This window comes from Zonotrichia albicollis, chromosome 2, assembly GCF_047830755.1.
Source record: "Zonotrichia albicollis isolate bZonAlb1 chromosome 2, bZonAlb1.hap1, whole genome shotgun sequence".
NCBI lineage: Eukaryota > Metazoa > Chordata > Aves > Passeriformes > Passerellidae > Zonotrichia > Zonotrichia albicollis.
The window spans coordinates 83,212,742-83,226,529 of NC_133820.1; the positions used below are offsets into that span (position 1 = coordinate 83,212,742).

The window sequence follows — 13,788 nt, forward strand, 5'->3', positions numbered from 1 at the left end:
GGCAAAGGAGGCTCTGGTCTCTTCTGCTTTTCAATTCCATTTTGAATGGAAATTAGAAAGTCAAGTAAAGTATTTATTAATGGCTAATTAAAATATTTTAAAAATACTAAATTAAATTCTGGCAGTCAAAATTCATATAGGAATGACCGTCAAAAATTTGTTACTGTTTTGTTTCTGTGTTGTTTAATTTTGATATTGGAAGTTTTCCAGCCAAAGCAGATAAACTCAAGTAAAGAGTAAGACCCAGAAGAATCCAGATGGAAAGCCAAATTATGGATTTTTTTTTTCCTACATGACTAAAAAGAAATATAAACAAATAAAAGTCCGAGATGATTAGCTGTCTTGCTTGCTTAGACATGGGGCACAAAACTAGACTGTAATATATAAAGAATTAAATTATTTGATGGCCAAATTACAGACTGGCCTGAAAGTAAATGCTTCAGTATTCTAAATTATGAACTGAATTTTAGGTTGAGACAAATTAGAAACCCACTTAGATGTTCTGATTAGATGTTGTGAATTCTGGACCAAAAACCAATGACCGTGTTAGAAGTAAATTGGAGATGCTGAAACTAACTCTATCCACTGTTTGTGTTTTAACAATTAATTTAACATGATTTGCACAGAGGAATCAAAAGAAAATAAAAAAGCTTTTTCAGAGGTTGAAAAATCTCAAAAAAAATGAAAACAAGAGCAACCATGTGGGAATAAATCCTGCACCACTTTATTATGTTGATTAATGCTGGAATCATTTATATTCACCATTATAATCAGGGAAAAAATGACATTTCAGTGAGTCAAAACCCAGAAGTTTGGCAGATATTAAAGATTCAAACATTTTTGTTTTTTTTTTTAATATTTTGTTCTTCTACCAGACTGTCTGAAAAAATCTTACTTTCACATTGCCTTATGAATGGCAAAAGCAATTTGGAGCTGATTTTCAAGAAATGTTTCAGTGCCACTTCCCCCACATAGCGAGACTTACTACCTGTTCAAAGAATGTGAAGAGGGGAAAAGAGTTGAGGTTTCCATAGTAACCTTTAGTAGTCCAAAGTAAAATTGCATAAAATGAAATCATTATCACTCAGCAACTAAAGAAGACAGCTCAGCTGATGAAGATCCAAGTTGTAAATGACTGCCGGTGAGTAGCAATTTTTTTCCCTGCCTTTAGTATTACTATGCCTTTTATGGCAGAAAGAAAAGAGAAAAACATAACAAACCAAAAGACAAAATGTATGCTTCTGTTATGTTTAACAATTTTGAAAACTGATTTTTTATTCAGAAACAATGTGACTTAGAATACATGGTATCCATGGTAACCCAGGAGTTCCTAAAGATCACTCTGTTCATTTATCGGGAATATGAGCAGATTGTTTGTCTCCCGGTAGACTGCAAAATGTCCTGTTACTATATGGCTGGAAAACAAACTCAAAATGGCTTATAGAGCTTTCATTTCTCTTGCACTGCAGTAAAGAAAGATCTTTATTCACCAGATAATAGTAGTATGAAATAAATTGAAATATCTTTTAAGTACTTAATTTCTGAGACCTCCTAAAAGAAGCTGAAACATTGAGCAAAAATACCTTATCAGAATCAATAGAAGAAAGCAAATCCTTGAAAAGAAACAGTCTTTCTGAGGCATTTTTTCTCCCCTCTCTCCAAGTGACTGAAACTATGCAACCACTTCAATGCTGTTAATCCCTAATGGGTTTAATCAGTTACTTACTATGAGTGACAAATGTATCAGAACATTTATTTATTAAGCTTTTTCTTTACAGATATAATCTGACACAAAGAAACATAATTCAAGTGTGTGATGAGGAGGGGTTTGCTGCTTTGGTCTCCTTGTTTGTTTGGGGTTTTTTTTTTAATATATATTTACATTAGAATGAAAGGAAGAATTCTGTGTACCTTACATTTCAGACTCCTATTATTAAAACAGCCTTATGCAATTTATTGTGCCACCATAAACATAAAGCTCTTCAGTCACTAGAAACATAGGAAAACATATACCTAGTGCCCCATTGCTAATCCCCTTTGGGCTGCTCAGTAAATAATTTGAAACAAAACAACAATACCAAAATACAAAGAATCACAGGAAATAGATGAGGTTGGTATTGTTAGGTTGATTCTGCTGTAGCCTCTACTGGGATAGGAACTGGTGTGCAACCTGTTTCTGAGGAAAATATGAAGAGTGCCCTGTCGCTATTCCATGGTCTGGATGAAGAGATGTACACAGGGACTGTGAAAGCATGTGCATGTTTATAGCTCGCAGAACAGTATGGTTAGGATTTCCAAGAATCCTGATAGTAAAATAAATGAGAGTTTTTCCATGCATTTTGCTTCTGGTATGCTATTTGAAGTAAATTTAAGTCATTATACCTGAAGAAAATGTTTCCTTTTTAGACATCCCTGCTTAGATAGAAATGGTTTTTGGCTGATGTTTGGGCTGTACTACTAAGCTGTGTGTTAGGATGTGTCTTCAGACAGATGTGGTCTTGACCTGTGCTAACCAAATTGTCACCCAGGTGGAAGTCAGGGCATTATAGAAACCTGATACTACATCTAAGCTAACAGGATGGTGCTCCAAACTTCTCCAAGCTCCTGTGCTCCATAGCATGGCACTGCAGCAGCAGTGTGCCCACCATGAACTCAGTGCCTCGTTCATTCAATTACTTGACATGACTGGACAGAAACTGAAGTAGAAAGTTTAAAAATACCTTTTTTGAGATAGTGCATAGAATTCCCATAGAATGACTTTGATTACAGTGCATCATTCTAGAATGGAAAGATGAAAGAAACATGACCTTGAATGACATACACATATTTTTGGACTGTTTTCTTCCTACATGCTTTAGTTTTCTAAGTGGATTACCTTATACACAGAAAGCATATCTATTCATTCATGCATGAGTTGCTTTATTTTGTACATGAATTCATAAAACAAAAATAAAGGACCAGCAATTGTGAAAAATTTAAGTTTTTTTTTCTCTCAGTCCAGGATCACTGATGGCTTAAAACATCAGTATATTCTATTTCCAATGATTTTCCCATTATAAGTCTCTAAGGACTAGTCAAGCCTCCACTTCTGTTGAAATGTCTTACTTTAAACATATCTTTACTTTATAACACACTCAAATATTTCAAATATCTCAAATAACCTTTTCACAATATATCATCATGAATTGCAAAAATTCACTAAAAATTAAAAAAACAACAAAAGATCCTTTCAAAAAAATTTAAAAGAAACATAATTAATTAAAATTAAAAACTACATCTAAAAAGAAATTCAAGTTCCACTTGTAATAATTTATAATAGATTTTTCTAAAGAAAGAAAGCATAAGTGCAGTTGAAGTAATTGGAGACTACTAATCATTTAACTTAGTCAATATTTTGTATAAGAACTTTTACAGAAATAATATTAAAGGATATTAAAGATGTTCAGCTCAGGCAAATTCACCAGCAGAACTAAATTTATTTTTAAAAAAATGTAAAATGAGAACGGAAATTGTACATTTCTGCAGAAGATCATTCAAGATTGGAAAGTCCATTTCACAAATAATTTTCCTGAAAGCTTTATAATAAAGGAAAAGCTAAAGAAAAAATATAAGCCATCCATACATATATTAACATATATTCCTGCTACTAAATCTTCAATGTTTCTTCTTACATGGATTTAGCTACTAAGTTAGTCTTGTCAAATACAGCTCTACAAAATTTTGTTTCAGACATGACAGTATCCAGTCCTTGCTCCTTATCACTGGGCACTGATTCCCTGTATTCCTATGCATTTATTACTTTATATCTTCCCTGTCCTTTCTCATAATTAGTAGTCAGCATGATTGTTTTTCTGTGGTTACTGCTCCTTTTTTCTCACAATTATGTATGTTCCTTTTACCTTTCTGAGAAGAGCATGCATTTCATTATTTTCTTAAACTCTTCAAGGTCTGTCTTTTCATCAATGTCCTGAATTGTCTTGATACAACTCAGATGAAAAATAAAACCACATTTCTTGCAAAAACACAGCAAGACCATAGTTAACCTTATTCCTTCACTGAAGTGTTTTACATACTGGTAATTTATCTCAACATTTACTTACATGGAGTTTCTAGTGCAACTAGTAACCACAGGAGTGGAAACAAATCATAACCTGGCATCATTTCTGCAAATGATGTCTCATTCACATTGAGAACAAGATTAATCTCACCCATGTTTTCATATGCAGATGTAAGACAATGCAGTTTGTTTTCCTTTAAGTAAAAAGAGAGAATGAGGCTCACAAAGGCATAATTCAACTAATGTATTTTGGATTTCCTTTAGATGGCTCTATGTGCTTAGAATGAGTGAATGATAATATTTCAGATAGAAACATCTATGACTTGATTCCTCTGCCTGCACTTAAACACCCAGTGTTCATTGAGATGTCTTGGACTATTCTGCATGGATGTAACAGGAGTCTTTTAGAAAGGTCTGGCTCTCTGTATCCCCTGTACTGTCCTATGAAGATGTGTATTTTGCCTCAGGAACTCTCAGATGACTCCAACTGATTTGAAGTTCAGGATATATACATTTTAATATCAGTGTGTGAGGCAGGGGTCAAATTTATTTATCCAAACATAAGTACTGAATCTTATGGCTACTAAAGCTTATACCTGGCTTTCAATTGTTGTTTCAGAAAGGCATTGGTTCTCCATAAGTGCTTTGTAATAACTTATAGCAGCTATTTTTCCTAAATAAAAATAGATGCATCTGTATAGCAAACTGAAGAGCTCTTTACATGTGGAAGCTGTCATTATAGCTAACAGTGAACCAGAATTTAATTCTGTTGCCTAAATGGTGCTGATTAGAAATGGCTGAAATGTCCCAGGTTATCCTAGCCTATCATCAGTTGCTACCTTGGAATAGCATATATCTCCCTTCTGTCCCATGTAGTGCCCAAGAGCCTCATGCATGTCCCTGCCATGCCAGTACAACACAATTACATAATTATCCAAAATTTCACCCCACATCAAAACGTTCAGTGTTGTCAAAGGTGTTAGTCAAATCGAATGAGCCTTTCAGCTACCCAGAGGGGGGCATCCATTTCCATACATTCCCAAGGAGATCTAGGAACAATACAAAATGGAGACCTGCATGGTTTTGGACCAGCTACTGGAAGCCAGACCTAGGATCGAGAAAAAATAACTCCAGGTATTGTGAAGTGTTGGCAACTGAGAAGGTAACTCAAGTGCTTTGTATAAAGGTGCCCATATGCTCCCTTGAGGGTGTTACTTAATTCTCCACTGAGCATAATAGTTGCATAAATGCCTCTTTCACAGGACTACACCTTCATTTAAAAGTTTTAATTTGCAGCTACTTTCTTATTTGATCAGATAATGTGCTGATTAGACCAAAATCAGGAAGTAGATTTTTAAATAAAAATTATATCTATCAGTTCTCAAATTAGACTGCCGTGCTGTGATCAATAAACTAAGTCACAGAAAGAACATCAGAACTGCAGTCTTTAAACTGACCTTAGTAAGGAATATATTCAGTCAGATTTTAAGTATGGAAAAACTTAGAACACACATGGGAGAAATAGCATAAAGATATTTTTCCCCTTGAACACTTGTTTTTCTCAGTTTAAAAAAAATATGATTTTCAGACTTTCTAAAACTTTAAAAATTACTTATAGTTAACAATTGACGATATTATGTCTGTTCATTAGTTTTTGAATGATATTACAGTGATAACTGAGTGGTTATTGAGGAGGATGTACTGATTCTAATTTAATCAATGCTGTGACTTTGAGGGTACACAGAGTAGAAGCTTTTCTAACATTTTAGGCTAAACATATATTTTGAATGTAAACTTTCCCTTTTCCTCTTTAACACTCCCATGCAACACTTGCTGCTTCATTTTTTTTTTTGGCATTTAAATACTGAAAAGGATTTAAAGCATGTCAACAGCATCTAAGAGAACATGCTGCTCCTGAAATAAATTTAATTACAAAAGTATTGTCTTATTCTCTGCTGTGACTATATTAATGATTCAGCAGCTATCTCCATTATCACTCTGTAAGTTCCACTTATAACAGAGCAGCATGCTTTTTATTATATTAGGTGAATACAGGCTCTTTTTTGGTTCTTCACTCTGTAAAAGACCTGTGAGTGAGTGCAGGTGTGAAAAAAAAAGGAAAGAATACTTGTTTTTTAGAATGCTTTCAGGATTGAATTCATAGTAAGTTATTCAGCTTCTCCAGCTTTCATTAAAAAGTGCAAAACAGAAAAATATTATTGCACTGTATTTACAGCATAGTATTGTTTTTCCATAGCTCATATATATATCTCCTATGTATTCAGATATTTACACAAAGCGTACAGCTTGCTGCATCTGTTTTGATTTCACTTCCCACCTATCTGACAAGCATTCACATCAAACAAGAATTAAAGCTGCATGAACCTTCTTTGCTCCTACCATGAGTTTTGAAGCTAGGCATAGGTACAGGTAAACAGGCATACACACAAAGCAGGAAATTACTGAAGTTTATTGTTTTCTTGAACAATAAGATGCTCTCTATGTAATAAAATATGAGCAAAGTGGAAGGCTTGGGTCATTTTGCAACTGTATTCTTAAAAATGCAATAAAAATACTACATGGTAGCTTATTTTTTAACCAATGTACTCTTATATGCCATGCATGCTAGCATGTTGGTTGCGTGGTGACGGAAAGTTAAGAAAGATTAATTCAGATAGATAGGGAAAGGTTAGAACCTTTTGGTTCAACATGAAAAGTTAGCCTTGCCATCAACTGCAGCATGGGATGGCAGACCCCTGGAGATACAGTCCCAGCATGGCCAGCAAAGCCATGGGGATTGGGACAGGCTGACAGGCCAAGACATGGGCGAATGTACATCTAAGTGTTTTCTGTAATGCCAGCAGAATCTCAGTACTGGACTTCCATCTGAACTGTCCACTCTTAGCACTTTCCATCTGAAAGTGCTTGTTCCTTTCAAAGCAGTCCTGAAGACTCACATTATCTCTTTAGTCTTTTAATAGATGTGTTTGCTGCTGTATATGCCAGTTCTTGACCAGCTCTTGCCAGTGTTTGTCCAAAGCAAGAGTGACAATAATTCTTTCTCCTCCATTAGCCTCAGTCATTCTAGTTGGTGCTATCACACAAACACTACTGGTGACAGCTAAAGCACCTTTCCTGCTCCCCTCTTTCCTCTCCAGAGTCTGTCTGACCTCGTCTTTAGGTGCAGACACTTCACAGCAGCAGGGGAAGCAAAGGAAATGGCTGTACAGCAGAAACATTCATGATATAAACATTAAAGCCATTCTCCACTTCCTCTTCAAATCAGGTTAGGATGGAAAACTAAGATGTGTACTTCGTTTCAGTTCCCTTCAAGACAAGTTAATTTGAATAAGGCACCAGTCATGAGTAGATAGGCTCAACTCCTCTTTTTATTTTCCTGGATACTTAAGCGAACGTCTTTAGTATTAGTCTTTTACTAAAGACGTCAAAATTTATAGAAATGAAAATGAAACAGTTGCTGCTGTTTATAAAACATTTTAAAGTGTTGTTGCACATTTCTATTACTTTTCTATATGACCTTTTCATTACTAGATAGCCATATGTTTCATATAACATCAACAACTTATTAAAAAACATTGGTGAAAATTTCAGCAGTAATTAAAATCAACAGTATTCCTTTATACGGAGAAAATAAAATAAGTCCTCTGGATTGCACAAACCTTTAAACAAATCAACAAAGAAATGAACAAAAAAGAATATTTCAAAAGCTTTCTTAATTCTTTGTATCAAACTCAGCATAGAAATCCCAAAATGCTATCTTTCTTATTGGAAAAAACTGCCTCTTGCTTTCCTTTTTTCCCCCTCAGAAATACAATATTTTTGTTGTGTTTTTCTCTTTTGTTTTTTTACCTCTCTCTGTTGAGTAAATCAGTTTTATGGCATTGTAGTCACAATAAAAATATATGTCAGTATTCATGTTCTTCCTGGAGAGGATGGTTTAGTCATTATTCATGATAAATAAAGACATTTGTATAGAAGTTAATGCAACTTTCCCTGGAAAAACTGCACTTCAGAATTTAATTTTCTATTTTTTTTTCCCATTATAAAAATATATCTTAGGCCATGAAGATTTCCACTGACATTCCCGTGGCTCCAACATTTTCTTTCTATAAGCAAGATAACTCTGTGGCTTAAATTTAACATAGTTTTTACAATTGTGCACTTCTTTTTGTATGTTTGATGCCACATTTATGGGTAACAATGCAGTTCCTTGTACTGTAGGGGTTGGTATAAATTATCCATTCATAACAGCTATAGGGCTGAACTTTTCTACTACAAAGTCCTTAAAAATTTTATTCTTCCTTTGTGTGATTGAGACAGTAGTAATAGTTGCAGAGTAGAGCCTCGTTTTTGGGAAATATTAAGCTGTGTCATAACATATAATGATCCACATTTTCAAAATAAATAAATCGCCCAGAGTACACAGAAGGACATTGTCTGAGCTCAACTTTAGAAATTATGTCTTTCAACAACTCTATGAAAAGCAAGTAGTGAAAATTGATTATTCTCTGAACTGCTAACTCATGCAAAAAACTACAAAGATCTCCTTAAAGAAATACAAATGAAAATTGTCACTAACTTTTCCTTTTTTATCTTCTTTTATGTGATATATATGTTCCATTAAGCCTTTTGTGAAAATCAGCAGCACGTTAACTGAGCTGTTTTGTTTCTCTGCTTTAGACACTTTAGCTTTTAAAACATCCCCATTTCAACACAAGGACCAAATTAGTATTTGGGAAAATAAAAGTTTGTTTCAATATATAAAAATGGAAACTGGCATCTCCCCTCCCACTATAATTTCTGCACACTGTGTTCTCTGGTTTCGTTACTTCTTTGGTCAATAGTTGGTTTTGTTTTTCCTTTTCAGTGGAAGCCTTGCGCATATGTGTCAGTCCTCATGCACTGGCATAGCATGCCTAGGTGTTCACATGTGTATACTTAAACTGAGCATATGTATGTGTGATTGCATGTGGGTTGAACCTGATGTCACCAGTTTTAGAAACGTTCATTACCCTTTGATACACTTTGTCTACATTTTTTCATAAAGTACAAAAAAATTAACATCTATTTGAAGCTAACTTGCTGAGAGCCAGTCCCACCACTGCTGGCAGTAATTGTTTGCATGTGACCTTGCTTTTTGATTATGCTGAAATTTATTAAGGAGCAATCTGTAGGCAACCATTCTGGTCTGCTCACTTTAATGTGATTTATTCAGAACTTTCCTGCATGCTTTGTCCATCATTTAATCTCAGTTTCTAAGGGAATTAATCTTGAGTTTCTTAGCTTCTAAATGATTAAAGTAAACACGGGCAAGAATGAAAAGGGAGAAGAAAGAACCATAGGAATCTTTCTTCCCTTTTATTCTTTAGGGAAAGGTACGTTCAGTGCAATGAATAAAACTATCTTTCATGTGGAAATTCTGCTTTACCGGCAATGCAGAGTACTTTATTTATGAAGATGAGTAAGCTAATCCTCATTAAGAAGAAATATAATGAAGTGTGGGGGTTTTTTAAGTCCTAGAATTTTATAAAGACATTTGGGATTTGAAATATGATGAAAAATAAAGTACAACACAAAATGAGAAGTTTTCATTACCAGAACGACCTAAAAACCCCAAAGGAATGCTTAAAATTAGTTTATAAGTTGAGATACTAGAAGAGTATCCCCACTTTGCAAATGCAAAAGTGATATTTATCAGTAGTATAATTACGGCTAAGATACATTCTCTAGAAAACTGGTCTGAAGGAAGTAGAAGGATATTAAAAAAACAAAAGAAGAAAAACACCCAGGAACAAAACAAACTGGGGACATGGAGCTGCACCAGCCTTGCCTCCACTGGGCTACTGAACTTAGCAAGCCCCTAAAATACCTGATGTACATTTAGAGTCTCCTTTATAATTTCTTATATCTTTTTCTCATAAAACACATGATTGCTGAGAAAATTTATTTTCAGGCTTGAGGTGAGAATATGCAAATGTGCCTGTGGTACTTTTGAACATTGATGTACAGACAGCCACTCACCACAAAGAGACCTCATATAGCAGATTTTTCTATTGTTATTACAACAGATTTTTGTTGTAATTACACTTTCTCACATTTTGCAGCATTTATTTTTACTTCATGTTCATTTGCTTGTTCTTCAACATGAATTCACACTTTCTAGCCAGTTATCTGATTTTCATTGATGCATTAGATTTTCTTCAACTTTATGTAAATGTGTTGGTTTTGCACAGCCTAGCTTTTGGTAGCAGGGGGGACCACAGAAGTGGCTTCTGTGAGAAGCTGTTGGAAGCTTCCGCCATATCCAGCAGAGCCACTCCCAGGTGCCTCTAAAGATGGACACGCTGCTGGCCAAGGCTGGGACAATTAGAGAGGCTGGTAATGCCTCTGTGATGACAGATTTAAGAAGAAAATCAAAGCAAAGAGGGGCACACCAGAGAGGAGGAAGAGGTGAGAACATGTGAGGGAAAACAACATGGAGACATCAAAGTCAGAGTGGTGTCTGAGAAGGAGGGGAAGGAGGTGCTCCAGGTACTGGAGCTGAGATTCCTCTGCAGGCTGTGGTGAGACCAGGGTGAAGCAGCTGTGCCCCTACAGCCCATGGGTCCAGGTGGATGCAGAGATCCACGCACAGCTTGCGGGGAAGGTGCCCATGCCAGAGCCGGTGGATGCCTGGAGGAGGCTGTGATCCTGTGGGAGATCTGGTGGAGAGAGAGGGTCTCTTCTCTCTGGAGCAGCCTGCCTTTGTAGGACTGGACTCTGTAACCACATGCCACAGCAGTTTTGGGAGGACTGTCTGCCCATGGGAAGGACTCATGTTGCAGCAGTTTTGGGCAGATGGCTGCCTGGGAGATTGGAGCCAGGCTAGAGAAGTTCAGAGAGAACTCTCTTCCTTGGGAAGGGACTCCATGGTCTCACAGTGGAAGGACTCCTCTCCCACAGCAGTGGAAGAAAACCTCAGGTGACAAATTGACCAAAACTCCATGCTATCTCTCCCTGTACTGCCAGTGGGGAGGAGGGAGGGGGCTAGGGGAAAAAAGAGGTGTTTTAAGGGCTTATTTTACTTCTCATTATCATCCTCTGATTCTGTTAGTAATAAATTCACTTTGCAACTTTAAGCTGAGCCTTTTTCGTCCTTGAAGGTTTTTGTGCTTAACTCATGAGCACTTTGTTGTTTTTTTTTTTTTTCCTCTGTTCTGCCCAGCTGTGGCAGGGGAGTGTGAGGAAGTGGCTTTCATGGGTGCCTGGCATTGGGCCAGTGTCAAACCACAGCAATCACAACTAAATTTCCTTCACAGATTCTTTTCCCCTGAAAAAATAATACATGAAATTATAAAATAGAATACCTCTCTGAGCTTATGTTACCTGAATACCTCTAATAGGCTGAGTCTGACGCGTACTCGCCATCTCAAAAGCTACTTGCATCACATAATTCTTACTCCAATTCTCACCTTCTACAAAATAGCTAATGTGGTATCCTGTGTTTTACTACACAAAATGATTTAATAAATCTAGGCCAGCAACTTTTCTGTGTTCCCATTTTCTGTAAAATTTCTTATCAAGAAAGCCATCAAACTTACAGTTATATACTCGCAGTAAATACAAGTGCATTGTTAATGTTTCCTCTTTGTAGTGTAGACATTGTGGAAGACTTGGTCATACACTGGTTTTGAATTGGAGAACTGGATGTTGCAGCCTGGAGTGGAAGAAAATTAGTTTGATTTTAGAATAAGACCTTGATTAATTAGGGAATTGATTTAATTAATTAAAACATTAATTAAATGTTGAAGAAAAATCTGAAAAGACAACAAAACCTAACATACAGGTTTTAATTAAAATACTACATAAAATTTTGGTGAAATCAAAGAAAATAGAATAACTTAATTATAAACATTATTTATATAACTGTCTCTTAAACAAGTTGTGGCAACCGTATAGGAACAGCAACATGTAAAACTAAGCATTAGTAGAGCAAAATATAAGGAGATGAAGACACTAAGGATGAAATGTTCAGTTTGCTAAATTAATTACATTTCATGATAAACCGTCTTTCTCCCATCCAAGAAGATACTTCATACATCAAAAGCAAGTCAAAAGCAATCCATTGTCCTGTGAGTAACATAATGCATTACTGCATTCTGCTGGAAAACATCCCAGGGTACTCAGAAACTCTAAGTACTGAAATAAAGGATATTAATGATAAAACAAAACTATGTGGCTTTTATAGAATCTATTTTTATTAATTCTGTACAGACACACAATTATGTCCTTTGCTAAGCTGTGTATCATGACAGCTCATTAAGAGAAATCATGGCAAACAATTTTGATTTTTTTTTAATTGTCTAAGAAGGAATAACAACTTTGGCAAATAAGATGAAATAAAAAAATAACATTCAGAAAAAATCAAGTGAAGCAATTTGAATACTTCTAACAGTAGTTAATTGCCATAAAACCAGAAAATAAATTATTTAGGCCATGTGTAAACATGATATAAAATGAATACATTCTTTAATGCAGTAACATATTTGTGGTTTAATACTAATTTTGAATTACTGTTATTCCATTTCCAATTTACTAAGTGTCATTGAAAAAGCAGTCATTTAACAAAATGTTCTGTAAATCTCACTCAGCATGTTATGGCATGGATATGTCTGATCAAAACTATTTGACTTTGCTATTCCACTATGGGCTTTGGTTCTACTAATTTAAATAAATGGAGCAATGTTATAAAAATTACAAAATACCTTTGAAAGACACCTCCAGGTCGAGCACACTACCAGCACTCTATAAGTGTCAGAAAGAGGTTCAATTAACAGAGTTTGACAAATGGCATAGGTATTTTTATTAAAAATTTCTTTCAGACCCTAAGAATAAGGATCCTTAAATTTTGATGGTGAATGTTTGCCATGACTTCTGCTGTCTTAGAATCTGGAGGTATTAATTCAATAGCCTACACAGAGGCACCTCTAAACATTTGAGTTTGCTAGGTATCCTACCTCAGATCCACTTGTCCTTTCAGAATAAAAACCAAACATGAATTGTCTTTATGTTGTCTTTTATATGCCCGCAAGAATATCTCAGACACCCTACAGCACCCCAGCTCAAACAGATTTTAGGTATGAATAGCAGAAAGGTGTTCTGAGTTCTACTTTTGTGCTAATCATCCTAGACTGCTCTTAGTCAGCAGGAGAAATAAAGGCTCTGTCGGGCAATTAATAGAAATTTGACCTCTGATCTAAAACTATAGGAATTTCCTGTGGTGATTACCAATCTATCTACTGCCTGTTAAATTAGCCTTGGTAAATCATGGACAAAAATGATCCTAACATTGAATATTTAAATGTCTAAGGTCAAGGAAGAAGAGTCCTGCCTCCCCCAAGACTCTGCATTATCTCTCAAGGTAGAACTTACTTGCTAGGTGTTTTAAGTCTTGTATTCCTCCTTCCTGAGGAGGAATACATTTGGTCTACCGTCACATAATACTGATTGCAGCACAATGATGAGAGTAGAGTCTGTCTTCACATCTGCGCTAAGATCTTTTCTTATAAGTTCCCTTAAAGTTCACAGAGCTTATGTCAGCTGTTTTCTTCCTAGTACTTTAGAAAGTCTTCTTTGCTTAAAGGTCAGTGCCATAGAAAACTATTTTTTATTGCTAGAGGGAAGCTGTAAACAATCTCAGAAGTTCATAGGACAAACAGCTAAAGAATATT

General features: G+C 35.5%; 1 long non-coding RNA gene across 10 annotated transcripts in view; it reads left to right on the plus strand.

Annotated features, from left to right (window-relative positions):
* Positions 1–888: 888 nt before the first annotated feature.
* The window catches only part of LOC113460040 (uncharacterized), a 241,893-nt gene continuing 228,993 nt past the window's right edge, over positions 889–13,788 (plus strand). For all 10 annotated transcript variants that reach the window (XR_012579067.1, XR_012579069.1, XR_012579070.1 and 7 more), the window contains exon 1: positions 889–1,141. This is a non-coding gene — a long non-coding RNA (uncharacterized LOC113460040). The remainder of the gene's footprint in view (positions 1,142–13,788) is intronic.